Source organism: Ranitomeya imitator, chromosome 5 (genome assembly GCF_032444005.1).
Source record: "Ranitomeya imitator isolate aRanImi1 chromosome 5, aRanImi1.pri, whole genome shotgun sequence".
Taxonomy (NCBI): Eukaryota; Metazoa; Chordata; class Amphibia; order Anura; family Dendrobatidae; genus Ranitomeya; species Ranitomeya imitator.
In genome coordinates, this window is record NC_091286.1 from 566,193,108 (window position 1) to 566,212,705 (window position 19,598).

General features: G+C 42.1%; 1 protein-coding gene across 6 annotated transcripts in view; it reads left to right on the forward strand.

Annotated features, from left to right (window-relative positions):
• The first annotated feature begins 209 nt into the window (after positions 1 to 209).
• The window catches only part of KIF1A (kinesin family member 1A), a 280,148-nt gene continuing 260,759 nt past the window's right edge, over positions 210 to 19,598 (forward strand). For all 6 annotated transcript variants that reach the window (XM_069727733.1, XM_069727735.1, XM_069727736.1 and 3 more), the window contains exon 1: positions 210 to 365. The gene's annotated coding sequence lies outside the window, so the exon portion shown is untranslated. The remainder of the gene's footprint in view (positions 366 to 19,598) is intronic.

Below are 19,598 nucleotides of genomic sequence, written 5' to 3' on the forward strand. Positions count from 1 at the left end.
ACGTCACAGCTCTCATCAGCACCACCAGCGGCAGCAGCATTGCTCCTCCTGCTCCAGCATGCCTCCCTCTCCCCACCTGCTCGTCCTCCTCCTCCTCCTCCCTGTTCTATTCTCCATCTCTGCTGCTCTATACATTCCAGCTTCAGCAGCCGGACCATCCCTCCTCCCCCACCACACTGCTTCAGCCAACCAGCACTGACAGGCAGGGCAGGGACCCAGAGGGACAAACAGGAGACACAGGGCAGCATCACACACATCCACACTGGGAGCGGTGACACAGCACTGGAGCATTCCCACTAGCTGTCAGTCCAGAGAAGTCCATCTTGATGCTCCACCGCAGAGAGAAGCAGTGACGAGACAGCCAGGTACCGCCCTACTCCGCTGTGTCTCCTTCACCCGTGTCTCACATTCTCATCCATCCTATTATCTGTATACCTCTGTCTTCCATCCTTATGGATCCATGTATCTCTCCGGTATCATTACCACATCAGTGATACATTATATGCAGATACATTTTTTCGTCCTTGATCCTTTGCATGTTCTTCATTTCCTCGCTGTACTTCGTTCTATGTATCCAATCGACTATCCCTCCATCATGTTACTGAGATCTTCACCTTCATCTTTCCTTCCTCTGTCCTTATTTTTCTTTTTCCATAGCCCTCCCGTCTCTTCTTTACTCCGTCTCCCTCCCTTCTCTCATTCCCATGGGACATTCCTGCACCAGGCATTTAACCCGTTCGCATTGCATGGGCCCTTGGTGCACCATTGGTCGTCTATGAATTTACTACCTCTTCGTGTCTATGATGTCTGGCCAAAATGTTATTAACCCAAGCTTATGAGGATGCGTTGATGGATGACTGTCATTATTCCAAGTGACGGATCAGAAATAGGCCTTTGCAGGTCATGTATAGACGCTGTAGGTGGGCGATTGTCTGCGTGTCTTCGCGTGATACATTTTCTGATGATTTTTGCATTATTCCTTTATATGTAGCTTATTTCATTTATGCCTCTCTAGCACATTCTCATGTGTAATGCCTTCTACGTCCGTAGCACAGCGTACTAACAAAAGACTGATATTATCTGTATAGGATCTGAATCCAGCTTTTTTTTACCATGTATGACGTATGTTTATGTGATGTTTTATGCTATTTTATGTTTAAAGATGAGGTGTTTGCTTTTGTGTCTGCTGTGATGTCTATGTGACGTATCCTGTCGAACAGCTGATGTTACCACCTTTTTTTCTTGGTCCCCACCCGCCTTTTTTTGCTGATCTCAGGCTGGTAACAATATGAAGCGGTGTCGCACTTGGGCCAACAGTGTGGTGGGATTAAATGTACACTGTGCATGGTTTGGTGGGCCAAGGTGGGGTAGTAAGCATCCTCTAGGCATGGGTATGACACTGCAAACTCTGGAGATCAGCCCGCCCATTGCGCTGGCTTCTCGTTTCTGGCAGATAGTGTTTACAGACAGGACGGGGAGAGGTTCCGGGATAAATTATATGTGGATGTTTGGCCGAGCGGTTATGGCTGGAAGCTTCAGCAGGGAGCTGTGCAATGAATCCAATTCTGACAAGGAAGGAATATTCTGCTTCTGGATCTAGATGAGTGGTGCAATCTCCTGCAATGTTTGCCAGTGATATCTATCACTGGTGAAATACTCTGCGGACATGACTGTGCCTGAAAATTATTCAGTGGCATAGCATGGATCAGTGGGGATGCTATATGTAAAGTCATACATCGAAAACATAAAAAATATACATGGAAAACCTTCTTTGGAAAAGCCCCCAAAAATAGTTTATTTTTTAAATAAATTGATTGAAATTCAAAAGAACCCTAAAATGGCACAGCCATATACTGTGATAATTGTGTCCGGGGCAACAAATAATTTTAGCAGCCCTGATAGATAAGATGAAATAATTGGCCTACGATGCATATTTGAAGGATAGCCTAAAGTAATAAAAGCTGCCCACCTAGGTAAAACAAAGACTAAGATACACTGTAAAGCGCTGCGGAATATGTTACCGCTATATACGGTAAATAAAGATTATAAAGACCCCCATACACAGTAGACTAATGTCGGCCATACTCACAGGTATTGACGAATTTGGCTGATGATCTAGTGTGTATGGGGGCGTAGTCTGACTGATGGTCGGGGGAATGTCAATCTCGTTTGTCCGATTTTCGACAGCCAATCACATTGTTCTCCTGGAAATAAGCCAACGGCAGACACGTCAGCTTTCTCATAGAGAACAGAGGAGAGGTTGGCTGAGCAAGCGCCCCCTGTATATGGGAGAGTAAGCTGAATGATCGGCTGCAGCATCATTCGGCCAACAGCCATCTAATGTGTATGGCCAGCTTAGCTTTAGTAACCAGTGCCAGGCAGCTGCTGCCAAAGCAAATGCAGCAAAAGGTGTCGCAAAAGAGGCGAAAATGGACCTGAGAAAAACAGAAATTTGCCTCTATACAAATCTGTAGTACGACTACACCTAACACTAGATACAGTTTTCAGCTCTTGTATATAGGAATTAATTGCAAAGTGCTGCGAAATATGTTGACGTTATATAAATAAAAATTATTATTATTATTATTATTGGAAGGACATAGTTGAAAAGTAAAAATAAAGATTATTATTAATTGTAGCAGGTGTAAAGAAGAGGCACCAAAGGAATTAGGAGATTTTGGTGTCATTCAGTTTTGAAAAAAATACAGCTTGTAGTAAAATATCATTGGACATTACAGAGATATGTTTCATGATCCTTTATATCTAGGCCTGGCATCCACTAAGTCTACAAATAAGTGGGTTTGACTTTCATCAGTTATGAGGATTCTTTACTGTAAGAGCAGAGAGAATATGAAACTTTCTTCCACCTGATGTTTCTATAGGTAGTAGAGTTTAAAAGGGTTCTGTTTTTTCTTGATAAATATATGATCTCACGTTTTATGTACTAGATTGTGCAATGTCAACATAGCAATTGGGTTCTTAGTAGCAACGCTGATGCCACAGTACAGCTTCTAGTTCAGGTTTATATATTATTAACTTTAAAGGTGTACTCATACATTAGTGGGTTGAACCTTATTTGGGGCTTATTTTGGAGGGTCCACAAGACTATGTAATGAGTCTTCTATCTAATGTATAGCTGCAGATTTCTTGGGAAAGAGGGATTAGGCAAGTCAGATTTCCATCTGCCCCATCGTTTTTTTTTTTACATACAACTAATATACTTGTATCTGCATAGGTGTCAATCTTCATTTATTGGCAGTGGTGTCAGGTCCCACATCATTGGCTGTCAAAAGTATGCATTCGGAGATTATTTGATACATTTATTATTATGACACTTTTTGAATCGAGAATTCATATTTAGGACTTGTTTCCTTGTAACAAAGTGTAGTTGATAACAATAACCCTGAAAACATTTTCCAGCCTCAGCTTTGACTACAATGGTCTAAATTTCTCCTAAATGGAGTCCTCTTCTCATATTGCAAAAGCAGCCTGCATATTTATATAATATTTATTATATTTTTATGAGTCTCTCTATCTCCGAGAGCTGCTACTTGTGCAGGCGGCGCCATCATGGAGGAGATGGTGCCGCCGACGCATGCGCAACATTAGCTATCAGATCACAGCTAAATACATCAATAGCTGCTGCTGCGCAGGCGCAGCGGGCGTCATTTTCAAATTAATTTTTTTTCTAGCTGAATAACATCAAGAACATGTATTATTGGGACATGAAACATCCGATTATTCTGCAGCGCAGGTGTCACGGCCGGCACCTGCCTGCAGAAGTTTTTTTTTTTAAAGTATGTACATATATATTCATTATGTAAACTAGGGGGCAGGTTAGTGAGGAATCAGTGACCTGTCAGCAGTCTGTATTATGAATATACAGTGGGGCAAAAAAGTATTTAGTCAGTCAGCAATAGTGCAAGTTCCACCACTTAAAAAGATGAGAGGCGTCTGTAATTTACATCATAGGTAGACCTCAACTATGGGAGACAAACTGAGAAAAAAAAATCCAGAAAATCACATTGTCTGTTTTTTTAACATTTTTTTTGCATTTTATGGTGGAAAATAAGTATTTGGTCAGAAACAAACAATCAAGATTTCTGGCTCTCACAGACCTGTAACTTCTTCTTTAAGAGTCTCCTCTTTCCTCCACTCATTACCTGTAGTAATGGCACCTATTTAAACTTGTTATCAGTATAAAAAGACACCTGTGCACACCCTCAAACAGTCTGACTCCAAACTCCACTATGGTGAAGACTAAAGAGCTGTCAAAGGACACCAGAAACAAAATTGTAGCCCTGCACCAGGCTGGGAAGACTGAATCTGCAATAGCCAACCAGCTTGGAGTGAAGAAATCAACAGTGGGAGCAATAATTAGAAAATGGAAGACATACAAGACCACTGATAATCTCCCTCGATCTGGTGCTCCACGCAAAATCCCACCCCGTGGGGTCAGAATGATCACAAGAACGGTGAGCAAAAATCCCAGAACCATGCGGGGGGACCTAGTGAATGAACTGCAGAGAGCTGGGACCAATGTAACAAGGCCTACCATAAGTAACACACTACGCCACCATGGACTCAGATCCTGCAGTGCCAGACGTGTCCCACTGCTTAAGCCAGTACATGTCCGGGCCCGTCTGAAGTTTGCTAGAGAGCATTTGGATGATCCAGAGGAGTTTTGGGAGAATGTCCTATGGTCTGATGAAACCAAACTGGAACTGTTTGGTAGAAACACAACTTGTCGTGTTTGGAGGAAAAAGAATACTGAGTTGCATCCATCAAACACCATACCTACTGTAAAGCATGGTGGTGGAAACATCATGCTTTGGGGCTGTTTCTCTGCAAAGGGGCCAGGACGACTGATCCGGGTACATGAAAGAATGAATGGGGCCATGTATCGTGAGATTTTGAGTGCAAACCTCCTTCCATCAGCAAGGGCATTGAAGATGAAACGTGGCTGGGTCTTTCAACATGACAATGATCCAAAGCACACCGCCAGGGCAACGAAGGAGTGGCTTCGTAAGAAGCATTTCAAGGTCCTGGAGTGGCCTAGCCAGTCTCCAGATCTCAACCCTATAGAAAACCTTTGGAGGGAGTTGAAAGTCCGTGTTGCCAAGCGAAAAGCCAAAAACATCACTGCTCTAGAGGAGATCTGCATGGAGGAATGGGCCAACATACCAACAACAGTGTGTGGCAACCTTGTGAAGACTTACAGAAAACGTTTGTCCTCTGTCATTGCCAACAAAGGATATATTACAAAGTATTCAGATGAAATTTTGTTTCTGACCAAATACTTATTTTCCACCATAATATGCAAATAAAATGTTAAAAAAAAAGACAATGTGATTTTCTGGATTTTTTTTTCTCAGTTTGTCTTCCATAGTTGAGGTCTACCTATGATGTAAATTACAGACGCCTCTCATCTTTTTAAGTGGTGGAACTTGCACTATTGCTGACTGACTAAATACTTTTTTGCCCCACTGTATATTCAGAGAACCACACGAAACCCCACAGGCCACCCTGGAGCACGAGCACATCATTAACTGAAAGCTGAAAATCAAGATTAAACAACCACAAGACGGATTTCATCATTGAAATCAGTATAACGGCGCTGACCTGACACTGTCTGTAGGTTACTGTGCACAATCCTGCTGACAATGTCACGTACCTCCCGGATAAGGAAATGAGAAGAACATGAGATGTCATGATTCTAATGCAAGTAGTACACCTATAGATATGGGCAGACTCTGATTGGCCCATATGTGAACAGGGGAATCCGCCGGTGGGCCCCTGTGCAGATCTGGGCCCCCAACCTCCCTGTACTTGGCATAATTCACTTGATTCACGAGGTACAGAAAAAAGCAGCATCTCATTATTCATTTATCAAACTCCCCAGTTTATTATTATACAGGGGTTTAGGTAAATTTGTGAGCAAGAGTAGTGTAATATTTGCATGCAGGTGAAAAGTGGCTCCCCCCCCCCAAAGTCAATGTTACTGGTGGGCCCTTGGCACCCCAGTCCTGCTCTGGATGAGGGTTACCAGTATGGTTGATATTCGCAAACTGACAAAGCAATTCCCTAAGAGTAATGAAGGGAAATATAGAATGGAATTTGGATGTTGCACCATTCTGCATGTTAGCGTTGAGTCTCAATGTTACCCCTGCTGTGTACATGACCCCTTCTCTGCATTATCGCTTTTGGGATCACATCTGTGCTATGACATCTCTGCATTATCCCTGCATTCTGACATCATTTGTGCAATACACCAGCATGCAGTGACGGACGCAGAAAGGACGGCCCCTGTGCAAGAACAATATGCAATCCACCTGCATTCCAGAAGTTCTGCTAATGACAGAAGCTGTTGTTGCTTTGGAAGTGGTATTGGCCCCCTCATCTCTCGGGCCCCTGTGCGGCTATACAGGTTGCACTAATGATATGTCCACCCCTGGCAGCTTGTGATGTCATTATTGCTTTTCCAATACTGTGATTGCACAGCTGGATCCCTGAATAGCACACGGAGAGGCCACATATATGAAGGCCTGTGTGTGGGGCGGTCCTGGGAGTAGGACGGACGACCTGAATAGCACACAGAGTGGCCTTGGACCTGGATGGCCTCTGTATTGTAATGTCCTGGGAGTAGGACTGGATTCCTGAAGAGCACTGGGAGAGGCCATGGTCCTGCAGAGCCTGTGATGGCTACTGTGTTGGGGAAGCTACCGTCCTTCTGTGGGTCTGGAACTGTCGGGTGGCCTGGTGAGCAAGGCATTGTCTAGGATGGTGATCCCAGTTAGGCAGCTTCCCTAGGAGAGAGGACTGACGAGGAGTCAGTGTGTGGAGCAGGAGCTCCTGGAAGGTAACCCAGAGTATGGGGGGACTGTGTGTCAGTTAATGAACTGTGAGGTCTCCCATGGTAACTGGACAAAGTGAGGTCAGGCGTGTTTAAAGACTGCAACTTAATGTCGTGCTATGTGAGTAGACACATTAATATGGCGCACGGAGACCCCCGTGAACTAGTCAGAGGAGGAGTGGCGGGTGTAGTGTCTGACAAGTAATTAAAGCTGTGTACTATGATCTATATTTGTGTGATGTGTAAAATGGAGGTTTATGACCTGTAATCAAACTGCATGGTCTGTGTAATGGAGAAAATCGTGCCTGTGTGACTGAATCCCGTTGCTAAGCGAGTGTCCTCCAACACATGCAGTAAGCGCTATCTTACACATGGTGCTAGACTGAGGGCAACGGTCCAGGAAGCACGTGTGGAGGTGATTGCTGTGACTCGGTGGGGTCAAGAAGATTGAAAGCTTCTGGCGGTAACTCGGCGGGGTTACGAAGATTTGCTGTGGATCGGTGGGTCCACGAAGTCTGCGGTGCAAAGCCGTGCAGAGCCTTGCGGAGAGGAGCTGCAGTTGCAGCAAGAGGTTCTGCAGCAGTAGGAGCTGCAGTTGCAGGAAGAGGTTCTGCAGCAGCAGGAACTGCAGTGGTAGCAGCGGCTTGTGATCGGCAGCTGGAGGTACTGGTGGTTTGTGGCTGCAGCAGGATCTGTGGCAGTGCCAGCAGGAGCTGGTGTGGTGTCATAAGAGGACATCAAAGGTTCAGGTCGTGCAAACGCTTAAAGAGCCAGTACAAGTCCAGAGAGACATAAGTGTACTGTGCGAACTGGGGCCTGAGAGTACCATGGGGGAGTCCACGTGGTGTACCCCAAAATGGGTGAGGTCCAAAAGAGGCGGTAACCTAAACAGGGATGGTTGCCCAAAAGGGGGCAGAGTCCCAAAAGGGGGCTGTAACCCAAATAGGGGTGGTGGCAAAAAAAGAGACGGCGGCGAATGCGCCATTGGAATGTAGTCGGGAACAACGTAGTTCATGCTATGTAGGTCCATGCTATGTTATGGTTTCCTCGGCCAATAAGGCGTCACAACAGTGTCCCTTCTGGCTAGATGGGGAACGTGTGATGGGACTGATAGACCTGGGGAGTGGAATGACCTTACTGAGGGCCCCTCCTGAACGTTCTGTGTCGCCTGGAATGGGGTCGAGAGTAAATGGCTCCGGTGGGGACATTAAAGGACGTTTGACAACCTACCTCTATATTGATGTGGCTGAGGTTTCCATGTACCACGAAGTAGGGGTAGTCCCGGACTTACTGTACACTATGGTAGTAGGGCGGGACTTGGAAGCCCTGTGGGACTGGTGGATAAAAGGAAAAGTGTCTGTAGAGATAATATGTATAAGTGGTAAAAATGTGGAGAATACACCCCCTAGAGTTGACAGTCCTAAGTTAGGCATGACCAAGCAAGATGGTGGATGGGCCCAAATTAGCAAAAGGACGGTGTCCGCAATACCAGAAAGTATGACCAGACAGAAGTGTGGGTCTGACCATCTCTGGGACTTGGCAGAGGTGACCAAAAGTGTGACCGTTGAAGATGGGGAGGATCCAGGAATGGTGTCCAATACCATTAGAAGTGGGGACTTGTGGTGACAGGGTGAGTGGTGGCGACTCCAATCCAGACTGTGACTCTTACACAAGGGAAAAGAGTGCAGTAAGGTTGACCCAGGCACAAATAGCAAGTCCTCCCATTGCTGGAGGAGCAAGGGCCACAAATAAGTTGCTCAAGTGACTCTTGCTGATAATAGAAGGTCGTGTACTTCTACCTCCCATGTGAGTTCTCTTCCAGATGCTGAAGAGATCGGGAAGGAAGGTGACGCGTTGTTACCCGTAGGAACCGCTAAGGCCTAGTATGCTGAAGGTTCCAGAAAGCCTAATGTTGAGGAGCTGGAGTGTGTGAAGTACTCTGAAGACCTAAGAGAGGCGTGAAGCTGACACTATTGTGACCCAATTGAAGGCTGAAGATGACAGTGCTGAGACGGAAGGTGCAGAAGTGGAGGAGGCCACCAAAGGAGTGGGACCTGAAGCAGATACCTCCTCGAGTGATGGAAGCTCAACCAATCCAGGGGTTTGAAGAAGCGAGTTAAGGAGGAGACAGGAGATAGTAGAAGCCCGTTTGAAGCAAGAGGAGCTTCGGAGACAGGCTGCTGAGTGCCGAGAGGGTGCCTTGGAGAAAGAAGTCTCTGAGTTCAAAAGTCACCTATTAACGTGTCAAACCGAGAATAAGGCCATATTAGAAGATATGGAGGTGCTCAGAGAAGCATTAGGTCTTCTGCAAAAGAAGATGTTGGTGGTCGCAGACGTACAGCGGCAGTGCCAGAGTGGTAATGAGGTGGAGCTGCAAATGCTCATCTTGGCAAAGGGTCTTGCAGAAGATAAAGCTGAGGAAGAATGTGCGCTAAGAGCGGAACAAGACAATCACCCAGTCATGGCAGATATCTTGATGGAAAGGTCCATGGCAAAGCGGGAGCCGTCCGTCCATGAAGATTGAGACTTCGCTCTTCAAGTTCGTGATAGAGGTACCCGAAGATGTGCGAGAAGCATGTACCAGTGATGCTGTGCATGAGGCCTTTAAAAAGGCAGTAGAAGCATGTAGTGTGACCTAGGCACCAGAGATGAAACAGTTGGTGATACTGCCGACTAGGGAAGTCACAGTTAATCGGGTGGCTATCCTGATGGATATGCACCTACAATGCCTCCGCATGAAACAGACGATCCTGTTGAGGAATAAGGAAGCTGCTCGACATTTGGAGCATGCCAGGAAAGCTAAAATTCGGTTGTGCTTTGTAGAAGACATTGTTTAAGTACCCAGAAATCCGGTGAGGAAAGTGTTTGGAAGACTTGGAAAAGTGATGCAGGAAATTGTGAATATATCCGGTGTGGTGAGAGTGAGGATACCAGCTGATGACGAAGCCCAGGTAGCTGGTGAAGATGGGATGGTACCATTTGTCATTTTCGGCTCAAGGGAAAGCCTTATGTATATCCGAATGCTCCTTGAATATCGGGTGACATACCTGAGGGAGATAGAACAGCTAAGACAGGACAGACTGCAGATTAATAAACAGCTGCAGGAAATAAGGTGGCGACCGCCTTCAACCCAAGGTAAAAGGAACAGAAAGGGCCCTCCAAATAATGTAACGGTGACAGCCAAAGACGTTCAGCAAGCCAAGGAGGCCGAGAATCTGCAAGTGGCATTTCTACTCTCAGTATAAGGCTGAGAGACCTGGACAGTAACCCCTGTGATGTACTGGATAGGTCAGACTTAGACCAGACAGTAGGCTCGACTGTAAGTGAGACTCATGGGCCACTGGAGATGGTCATGGAGAGAAAGGTCGGGTGACGGGGCGTACTGGAAAAATATGGAGACTGAAAAGGGTCTGATGACACAGACAGACTGTGACTTAAGAACCAAAGCTCAAGGCCTACATACTGACTGCTGGGGGCGTGGGAGGATTAACAAGGGTATGGTGATGAATGCTGCTCAAAACTGACTGAGAGGGCCCTCTCGACTTCCAGGGCAAGCTGACATGGGTGTCCGGTCTCGAGGCCCCTGGTTTATGGCAAGTGTTCAACCCCACAGGATTGAACAGAGGGGGGATATGTGAGACAGTGACCCCTGTTTCAGCTAGGGTGCGCTGTATGTTCTCAGGATACGCACAGAGGCGCATTGAGGCCATGGGAGTGCATGGCAATTGCAGGCGTAACCGTGATGGTGAGACAGTGAGCGGCATTAATGTAAATGGCCGGTTTGTGTCACAGGGGAGACCCTCTGCACTGTAAGCCAGTAATGTGGTTGTTCAGAGACCTGTAGTACCACAAGTGTTTGTGTAGTTGTAACGGGAGGCTTACAGGGTTAGTCGGTGAGCTGGGTGGGTCTGGCTAACCACAAACACCACCTACTTATGGAGATGGCTACAGTGATATAATGTGACTGAGGTCTGGTCACATGGTCAGTGTTCAGAGTGTATGGACCTGAATGGTTGTGTTAGAGTGTATTGACCTGAAGGCCTGTGTGTTGGTAGGTCCTGTGTGTGGACTGGATCCCTGAATAGCACACGGAGAGGCCATGGACCTGGATGGCCTCTGTGTTGGAATGTCCTGGGAGTAGGACTGGATTCCTGAAGAGCACGGGGAGAAGCCATGGTCCTGCAGAACCTGTGGCGACTACTGTGTTGGGGAAGCTACCGTCCTTCTGTGGGTCTGGAACTGTCGGGTGGCCTGGTGAGCAAGGCATTGTCCAGGACGGTGATCCCAGTTAGGCAACTTCCCTGGGAGAGAGGACTGACGAGTCAGCGTGTGGAGCAGGAGCTGCTGAAAGGTAACCCAGAGTATGGGGGACTGTGTGCACTGACGAGCGTCAGTTAATGAACTGTGAGGTCTCCCATGGTAACTGGACAAAGTGAGGTCAGGCGTGTTTAGAGACTGCAACTTAGTGTTGTGCTATGTGAGTAGACACATTAATATGACGCACGGAGACCCCCGGGAACTAGTCAGAGGAGGAGTGGCGGGTGTAGTGTCTGAAAAGTAATTGAAGCTGTGTACTATGAACTATATGCGTGTGATGTGTAAAATGGAGGTTTATGACCTGTAAACAAACTGCATGGGCTGTTTAATGAAGAAAATTGTGCCTGTGTGACTGAATCCCGTTGCTAAGCGAGTGTCCCCCAACACATGCAGTAAGCGCTATCTTACACTATATACATCATCCCTATACTGTGACATCACTATATACATTATCCCTATACTGTGACATCACTATGTACATTATCCCCATACTGTGACATCACTATATACATTATCCCCATACTGTGACATTACTATATACAGTACATTATGCCCATATTGTGCCATCACTATATACATCATCCCTATACTGTGACATCACTATATACATTATGCCCATACTGTAACATCACTATATACATTATCCCTATACTGTGACATCACTATATACATTACCCCTATACTGTGACATCACTATATACATTATCCCCATACTGTGACATCATTATATACATTATCCCCATACTGTGACATCAATATATACATTATCCCCATACTGTGACATCATTATATACATTATCCCCATACTGTGACATCACTATATATATTATCCCCATACTGTGACATCACTATATACATTATCCCTATACTGTGACATCACTATATACATTATCCCTATACTGTGACATCACTATATACATTATCCCTATACTGTGACTTTGCTGTATGCATTATCTCTGTACTGTGACCTCACTATATACATTATCCCTATACTGTGACATCACTATGTACATTATCCCCATACTGTGACATCGCTGTGTGCATAATCTCTCTACGGTGACCTCACTATATACATTATCCCCATACTGTGACATCACTATATACATTATCCCCATACTGTGACATCACTGTATACATTATCCCCATACTGTAACATCACTATATACATTATCCCTATACTGTGACATCACTATTTACATTATCCCCATACTGTGACCTCACTATATACATTATCCCTATACTGTGATATCACTATATACATTATCCCTATACTGTGACATCACTATGTACATTATCCCCATACTGTGACATCGCTGTGTGCATAATCTCTCTACGGTGACCTCACTATATACATTATCCCCATACTGTGACATCACTATATACATTATCCCCATACTGTGACATCACTATATACATTATCCCCATACTGTGACATCACTATATACATTATCCCCATATTGTGACATCACTATATACATTATCCCCATACTGTGACATCACTATATACATTATCCCCATACTGTGACATCACTATATACATTGTCCCCATACTGTGACATCACTATCTACATTATCCCCATGCTGTAACATCACTATATACATTATCCCCATACTGTGACATCACTACGTACATTATCCCCATACTGTGACATCACTATATACATTATCCCCATACTGTGACATCACTATATACATTATCCCAATACTGTGACATCACTATATACATTATCCCAATACTGTGACATCACTATATACATTATCGCCATACTGTGACATCACTATATACATTATCCCCATACTGTGACATCACTATATACATTATCTCCATACTGTGACATCACTATATACATTATCCCCATACTGTGACATCACTATATACATTATCCCCATACTGTGACATCACTATATACATTATCCCCATACTGTGACATCACTATATACATTATCCCCATACTGTGACATCACTATATACATTATCCCGATACTGTGACATCACTATATACATTATCCCCATACTGTGACATCACTATATACATTATCCCCATACTGTGACATCACTATATACATTATCCCCATACTGTGACATCACTATATACATTATCCCCATACTGTGACATCACTATATACATTATCCCCATACTGTGACATCACTATATACATTATCCCCATACTGTGACATCACTATATACATTATCCCAATACTGTGACATCACTATATACATTATCCCAATACTGTGACATCACTATATACATTATCGCCATACTGTGACATCACTATATACATTATCCCCATACTGTGACATCACTATATACATTATCTCCACACTGTGACATCACTATATACATTTTCCCCATACTGTGACATCACTATATACATTATCCCCATACTGTGACATCACTATATACATTATCCCCATACTGTGACATCACTATATACATTATCCCCATACTGTGACATCACTATATACATTATCCCCATACTGTGACATCACTATATACATTATCCCCATACTGTGACATCACTATATACATTATCGCTATAGTGTGACTTTGCTGTATGCATTATCTCTGTACTGTGACATCACTATGTACATTATCCCCATACTGTGACATCACTATATACATTATCCCTATACTGTGACATCACTATATACATTATCCCCATACTGTAACATCACTATATACATTATCCCTATACTGTGACATCACTATTTACATTATCCCCATACTGTGACATCGCTGTGTGCATTATCTCTGTACTGTGACCTCACTATATACATTATCCCTATACTGTGATATCACTATATACATTATCCCTATACTGTGACATCACTATTTACATTATCCCCATACTGTGACATCACTATATGCATTATCCCCATACTGTGACATCACTATATGCATTATCCCCATACTGTGACATCACTATATACATTATCCCCATACTGTGACATCACTATATGCATTATCCCCATACTGTGACATCACTATTTACATTATCCCCATACTGTGACATCGCTGTGTGCATTTCTCTGTACTGTGATCTCACTATATACATTATCCCTATACTGTGATCTCACTATATACATTATCCCTATACTGTGATATCACTATATACATTATCCCCATACTGTGACATCACTATATACATTATCCCCATACTGTGACATCACTGTATACATTATCCCCATACTGTAACATCACTATATACATTATCCCTATACTGTGACATCACTATTTACATTATCCCCATACTGTGACCTCACTATATACATTATCCCTATACTGTGATATCACTATATACATTATCCCTATACTGTGACATCACTATGTACATTATCCCCATACTGTGACATCGCTGTGTGCATTATCTCTGTACTGTGACCTCACTATATACATTATCCCTATACTGTGACATCACTATTTACATTATCCCCATACTGTGACATCGCTGTGTGCATTATCTCTGTACTGTGACCTCACTATATACATTATCCCTATACTGTGATATCACTATATACATTATCCCTATACTGTGACATCACTATTTACATTATCCCCATACTGTGACATCACTATATGCATTATCCCCATACTGTGACATCACTATATGCATTATCCCCATACTGTGACATCACTATATACATTATCCCCATACTGTGACATCACTATATGCATTATCCCCATACTGTGACATCACTATTTACATTATCCCCATACTGTGACATCGCTGTGTGCATTTCTCTGTACTGTGATCTCACTATATACATTATCCCTATACTGTGATCTCACTATATACATTATCCCCATACTGTGACATCACTATATACATTATCCCCATACTGTGACATCACTGTATACATTATCCCCATACTGTAACATCACTATATACATTATCCCTATACTGTGACATCACTATTTACATTATCCCCATACTGTGACCTCACTATATACATTATCCCTATACTGTGATATCACTATATACATTATCCCTATACTGTGACATCACTATGTACATTATCCCCATACTGTGACATCGCTGTGTGCATTATCTCTGTACTGTGACCTCACTATATACATTATCCCTATACTGTGACATCACTATTTACATTATCCCCATACTGTGACATCGCTGTGTGCATTATCTCTGTACTGTGACCTCACTATATACATTATCCCTATACTGTGATATCACTATATACATTATCCCTATACTGTGACATCACTATTTACATTATCCCCATACTGTGACATCACTATATGCATTATCCCCATACTGTGACATCACTATATGCATTATCCCCATACTGTGACATCACTATATACATTATCCCCATACTGTGACATCACTATATGCATTATCCCCATACTGTGACATCGCTATATACATTATCCCCATACTGTGACATCACTATATACATTATCCCCATACTGTGACATCACTATATACATTATCCCCATACTGTGACAACACTATATACATTTTCCCCATACTGTGACATCACTATATACATTATCCCCATACTGTGACATCACTATATACATTATCCCTATACTGTGACATCACTATATACATTATCCCTATACTGTGACATCACTATATACATTATCCCTATACTGTGACTTTGCTGTATGCATTATCTCTGTACTGTGACCTCACTATATACATTATCCCTATACTGTGACATCACTATGTACATTATCCCCATACTGTGACATCGCTGTGTGCATAATCTCTCTACGGTGACCTCACTATATACATTATCCCCATACTGTGACCTCACTATATACATTATCCCCATACTGTGACATCACTATATACATTATCCCCATACTGTGACATCACTGTATACATTATCCCCATACTGTAGCATCACTATATACATTATCCCTATACTGTGACATCACTATTTACATTATCCCCATACTGTGACCTCACTATATACATTATCCCTATACTGTGATATCACTATATACATTATCCCTATACTGTGACATCACTATGTACATTATCCCCATACTGTGACATCGCTGTGTGCATTATCTCTGTACTGTGACCTCACTATATACATTATCCCCATACTGTGACATCACTATATACATTATCCCCATACTGTGACATCACTATATACATTATCCCCATATTGTGACATCACTATATACATTATACCCATACTGTGACATCACTATATACATTATCCCCATACTGTGACATCACTATATACATTGTCCCCATACTGTGACATCACTATCTACATTATCCCCATGCTGTAACATCACTATATACATTATCCCCATAATGTGACATCACTACGTACATTATCCCCATACTGTGACATCACTATATACATTATCCCCATACTGTGACATCACTATATACATTATCCCAATACTGTGACATCACTATATACATTATCCCAATACTGTGACATCACTATATACATTATCGCCATACTGTGACATCACTATATACATTATCCCCATACTGTGACATCACTATATACATTATCTCCATACTGTGGCATCACTATATACATTTTCCCCATACTGTGACATCACTATATACATTATCCCCATACTGTGACATCACTATATACATTATCCCCATACTGTGACATCACTATATACATTATCCCCATACTGTGACATCACTATATACATTATCCCCATACTGTGACATCACTATATACATTATCCCCATACTGTGACATCACTATATACATTATCGCTATAGTGTGACTTTGCTGTATGCATTATCTCTGTACTGTGACATCACTATGTACATTATCCCCATACTGTGACATCACTATATACATTATCCCTATACTGTGACATCACTATATACATTATCCCCATACTGTAACATCACTATATACATTATCCCTATACTGTGACATCACTATTTACATTATCCCCATACTGTGACATCGCTGTGTGCATTATCTCTGTACTGTGACCTCACTATATACATTATCCCTATACCGTGATATCACTATATACATTATCCCTATACTGTGACATCACTATTTACATTATCCCCATACTGTGACATCACTATATGCATTATCCCCATACTGTGACACCACTATATGCATTATCCCCATACTGTGACATCACTATATACATTATCCCCATACTGTGACATCACTATATGCATTATCCCCATACTGTGACATCACTATTTACATTATCCCCATACTGTGACATCGCTGTGTGCATTTCTCTGTACTGTGATCTCACTATATACATTATCCCTATACTGTGATATCACTATATACATTATCCCCATACTGTGACATCACTATAATAATTATCCCTATACTGTGACATCACTATGTACATTATCCCCATACTGTGACCTCACTATATACATTATCCCCATACTGTGACATCACTATATACATTATCCCCATACTGTGACATCACTGTATACATTATCCCCATACTGTAACATCACTATATACATTATCCCTATACTGTGACATCACTATTTACATTATCCCCATACTGTGACCTCACTATATACATTATCCCTATACTGTGATATCACTATATACATTATCCCTATACTGTGACATCACTATGTACATTATCCCCATACTGTGACATCGCTGTGTGCATTATCTCTGTACTGTGACCTCACTATATACATTATCCCCATACTGTGACATCACTATATACATTATCCCCATACTGTGACATCACTATATACATTATCCCCATATTGTGACATCACTATATACATTATCCCCATACTGTGACATCACTATATACATTATCCCCATACTGTGACATCACTATATACATTGTCCCCATACTGTGACATCACTATCTACATTATCCCCATGCTGTAACATCACTATATACATTATCCCCATAATGTGACATCACTACGTACATTATCCCCATACTGTGACATCACTATATACATTATCCCCATACTGTGACATCACTATATACATTATCCCAATACTGTGACATCACTATATACATTATCCCAATACTGTGACATCACTATATACATTATCGCCATACTGTGACATCACTATATACATTATCCCCATACTGTGACATCACTATATACATTATCTCCATACTGTGACATCACTATATACATTTTCCCCATACTGTGACATCACTATATACATTATCCCCATACTGTGACATCACTATATACATTATCCCCATACTGTGACATCACTATATACATTATCCCCATACTGTGACATCACTATATACATTATCCCCATACTGTGACATCACTATATACATTATCCCCATACTGTGACATCACTATATACATTATCGCTATAGTGTGACTTTGCTGTATGCATTATCTCTGTACTGTGACATCACTATGTACATTATCCCCATACTGTGACATCACTATATACATTATCCCTATACTGTGACATCACTATATACATTATCCCCATACTGTAACATCACTATATACATTATCCCTATACTGTGACATCACTATTTACATTATCCCCATACTGTGACATCGCTGTGTGCATTATCTCTGTACTGTGACCTCATTATATACATTATCCCTATACCGTGATATCACTATATACATTATCCCTATACTGTGACATCACTATTTACATTATCCCCATACTGTGACATCACTATATGCATTATCCCCATACTGTGACACCACTATATGCATTATCCCCATACTGTGACATCACTATATACATTATCCCCATACTGTGACATCACTATATGCATTATCCCCATACTGTGACATCACTATTTACATTATCCCCATACTGTGACATCGCTGTGTGCATTTCTCTGTACTGTGATCTCACTATATACATTATCCCTATACTGTGATATCACTATATACATTATCCCCATACTGTGACATCACTATAATAATTATCCCTATACTGTGACATCACTATGTACATTATCCCCATACTGTGACATCGCTATATACATTATCCCTATACTGTGACATCACTATATACATTATCCCCATACTGTGACATCACTATATACATTATCCCCATACTGTGACAACACTATATACATTTTCCCCATACTGTGACATCACTATATGCATTATCCCCATACTGTGACATCACTATATACATTATCCCCATACTGTGACATCACTATATACATTATCCCCATACTGTGACATCGCTGTGTGCATTATCTCTGTACTGTGACCTCACTATATACATTATCCCCATACTGTGACATCACTATATACATTATCCCCATACTGTGACATCACTATATACATTATCCCCATACTGTGACATCACTATATACATTATCCCCATACTGTGACATCACTATATACATTATCCCCATACTGTGACATCACTATATAAATTATCCCCATACTGTGACATCACTATATGCATTATCCCCATACTGTGACATCACTATATACATTATCCCCATA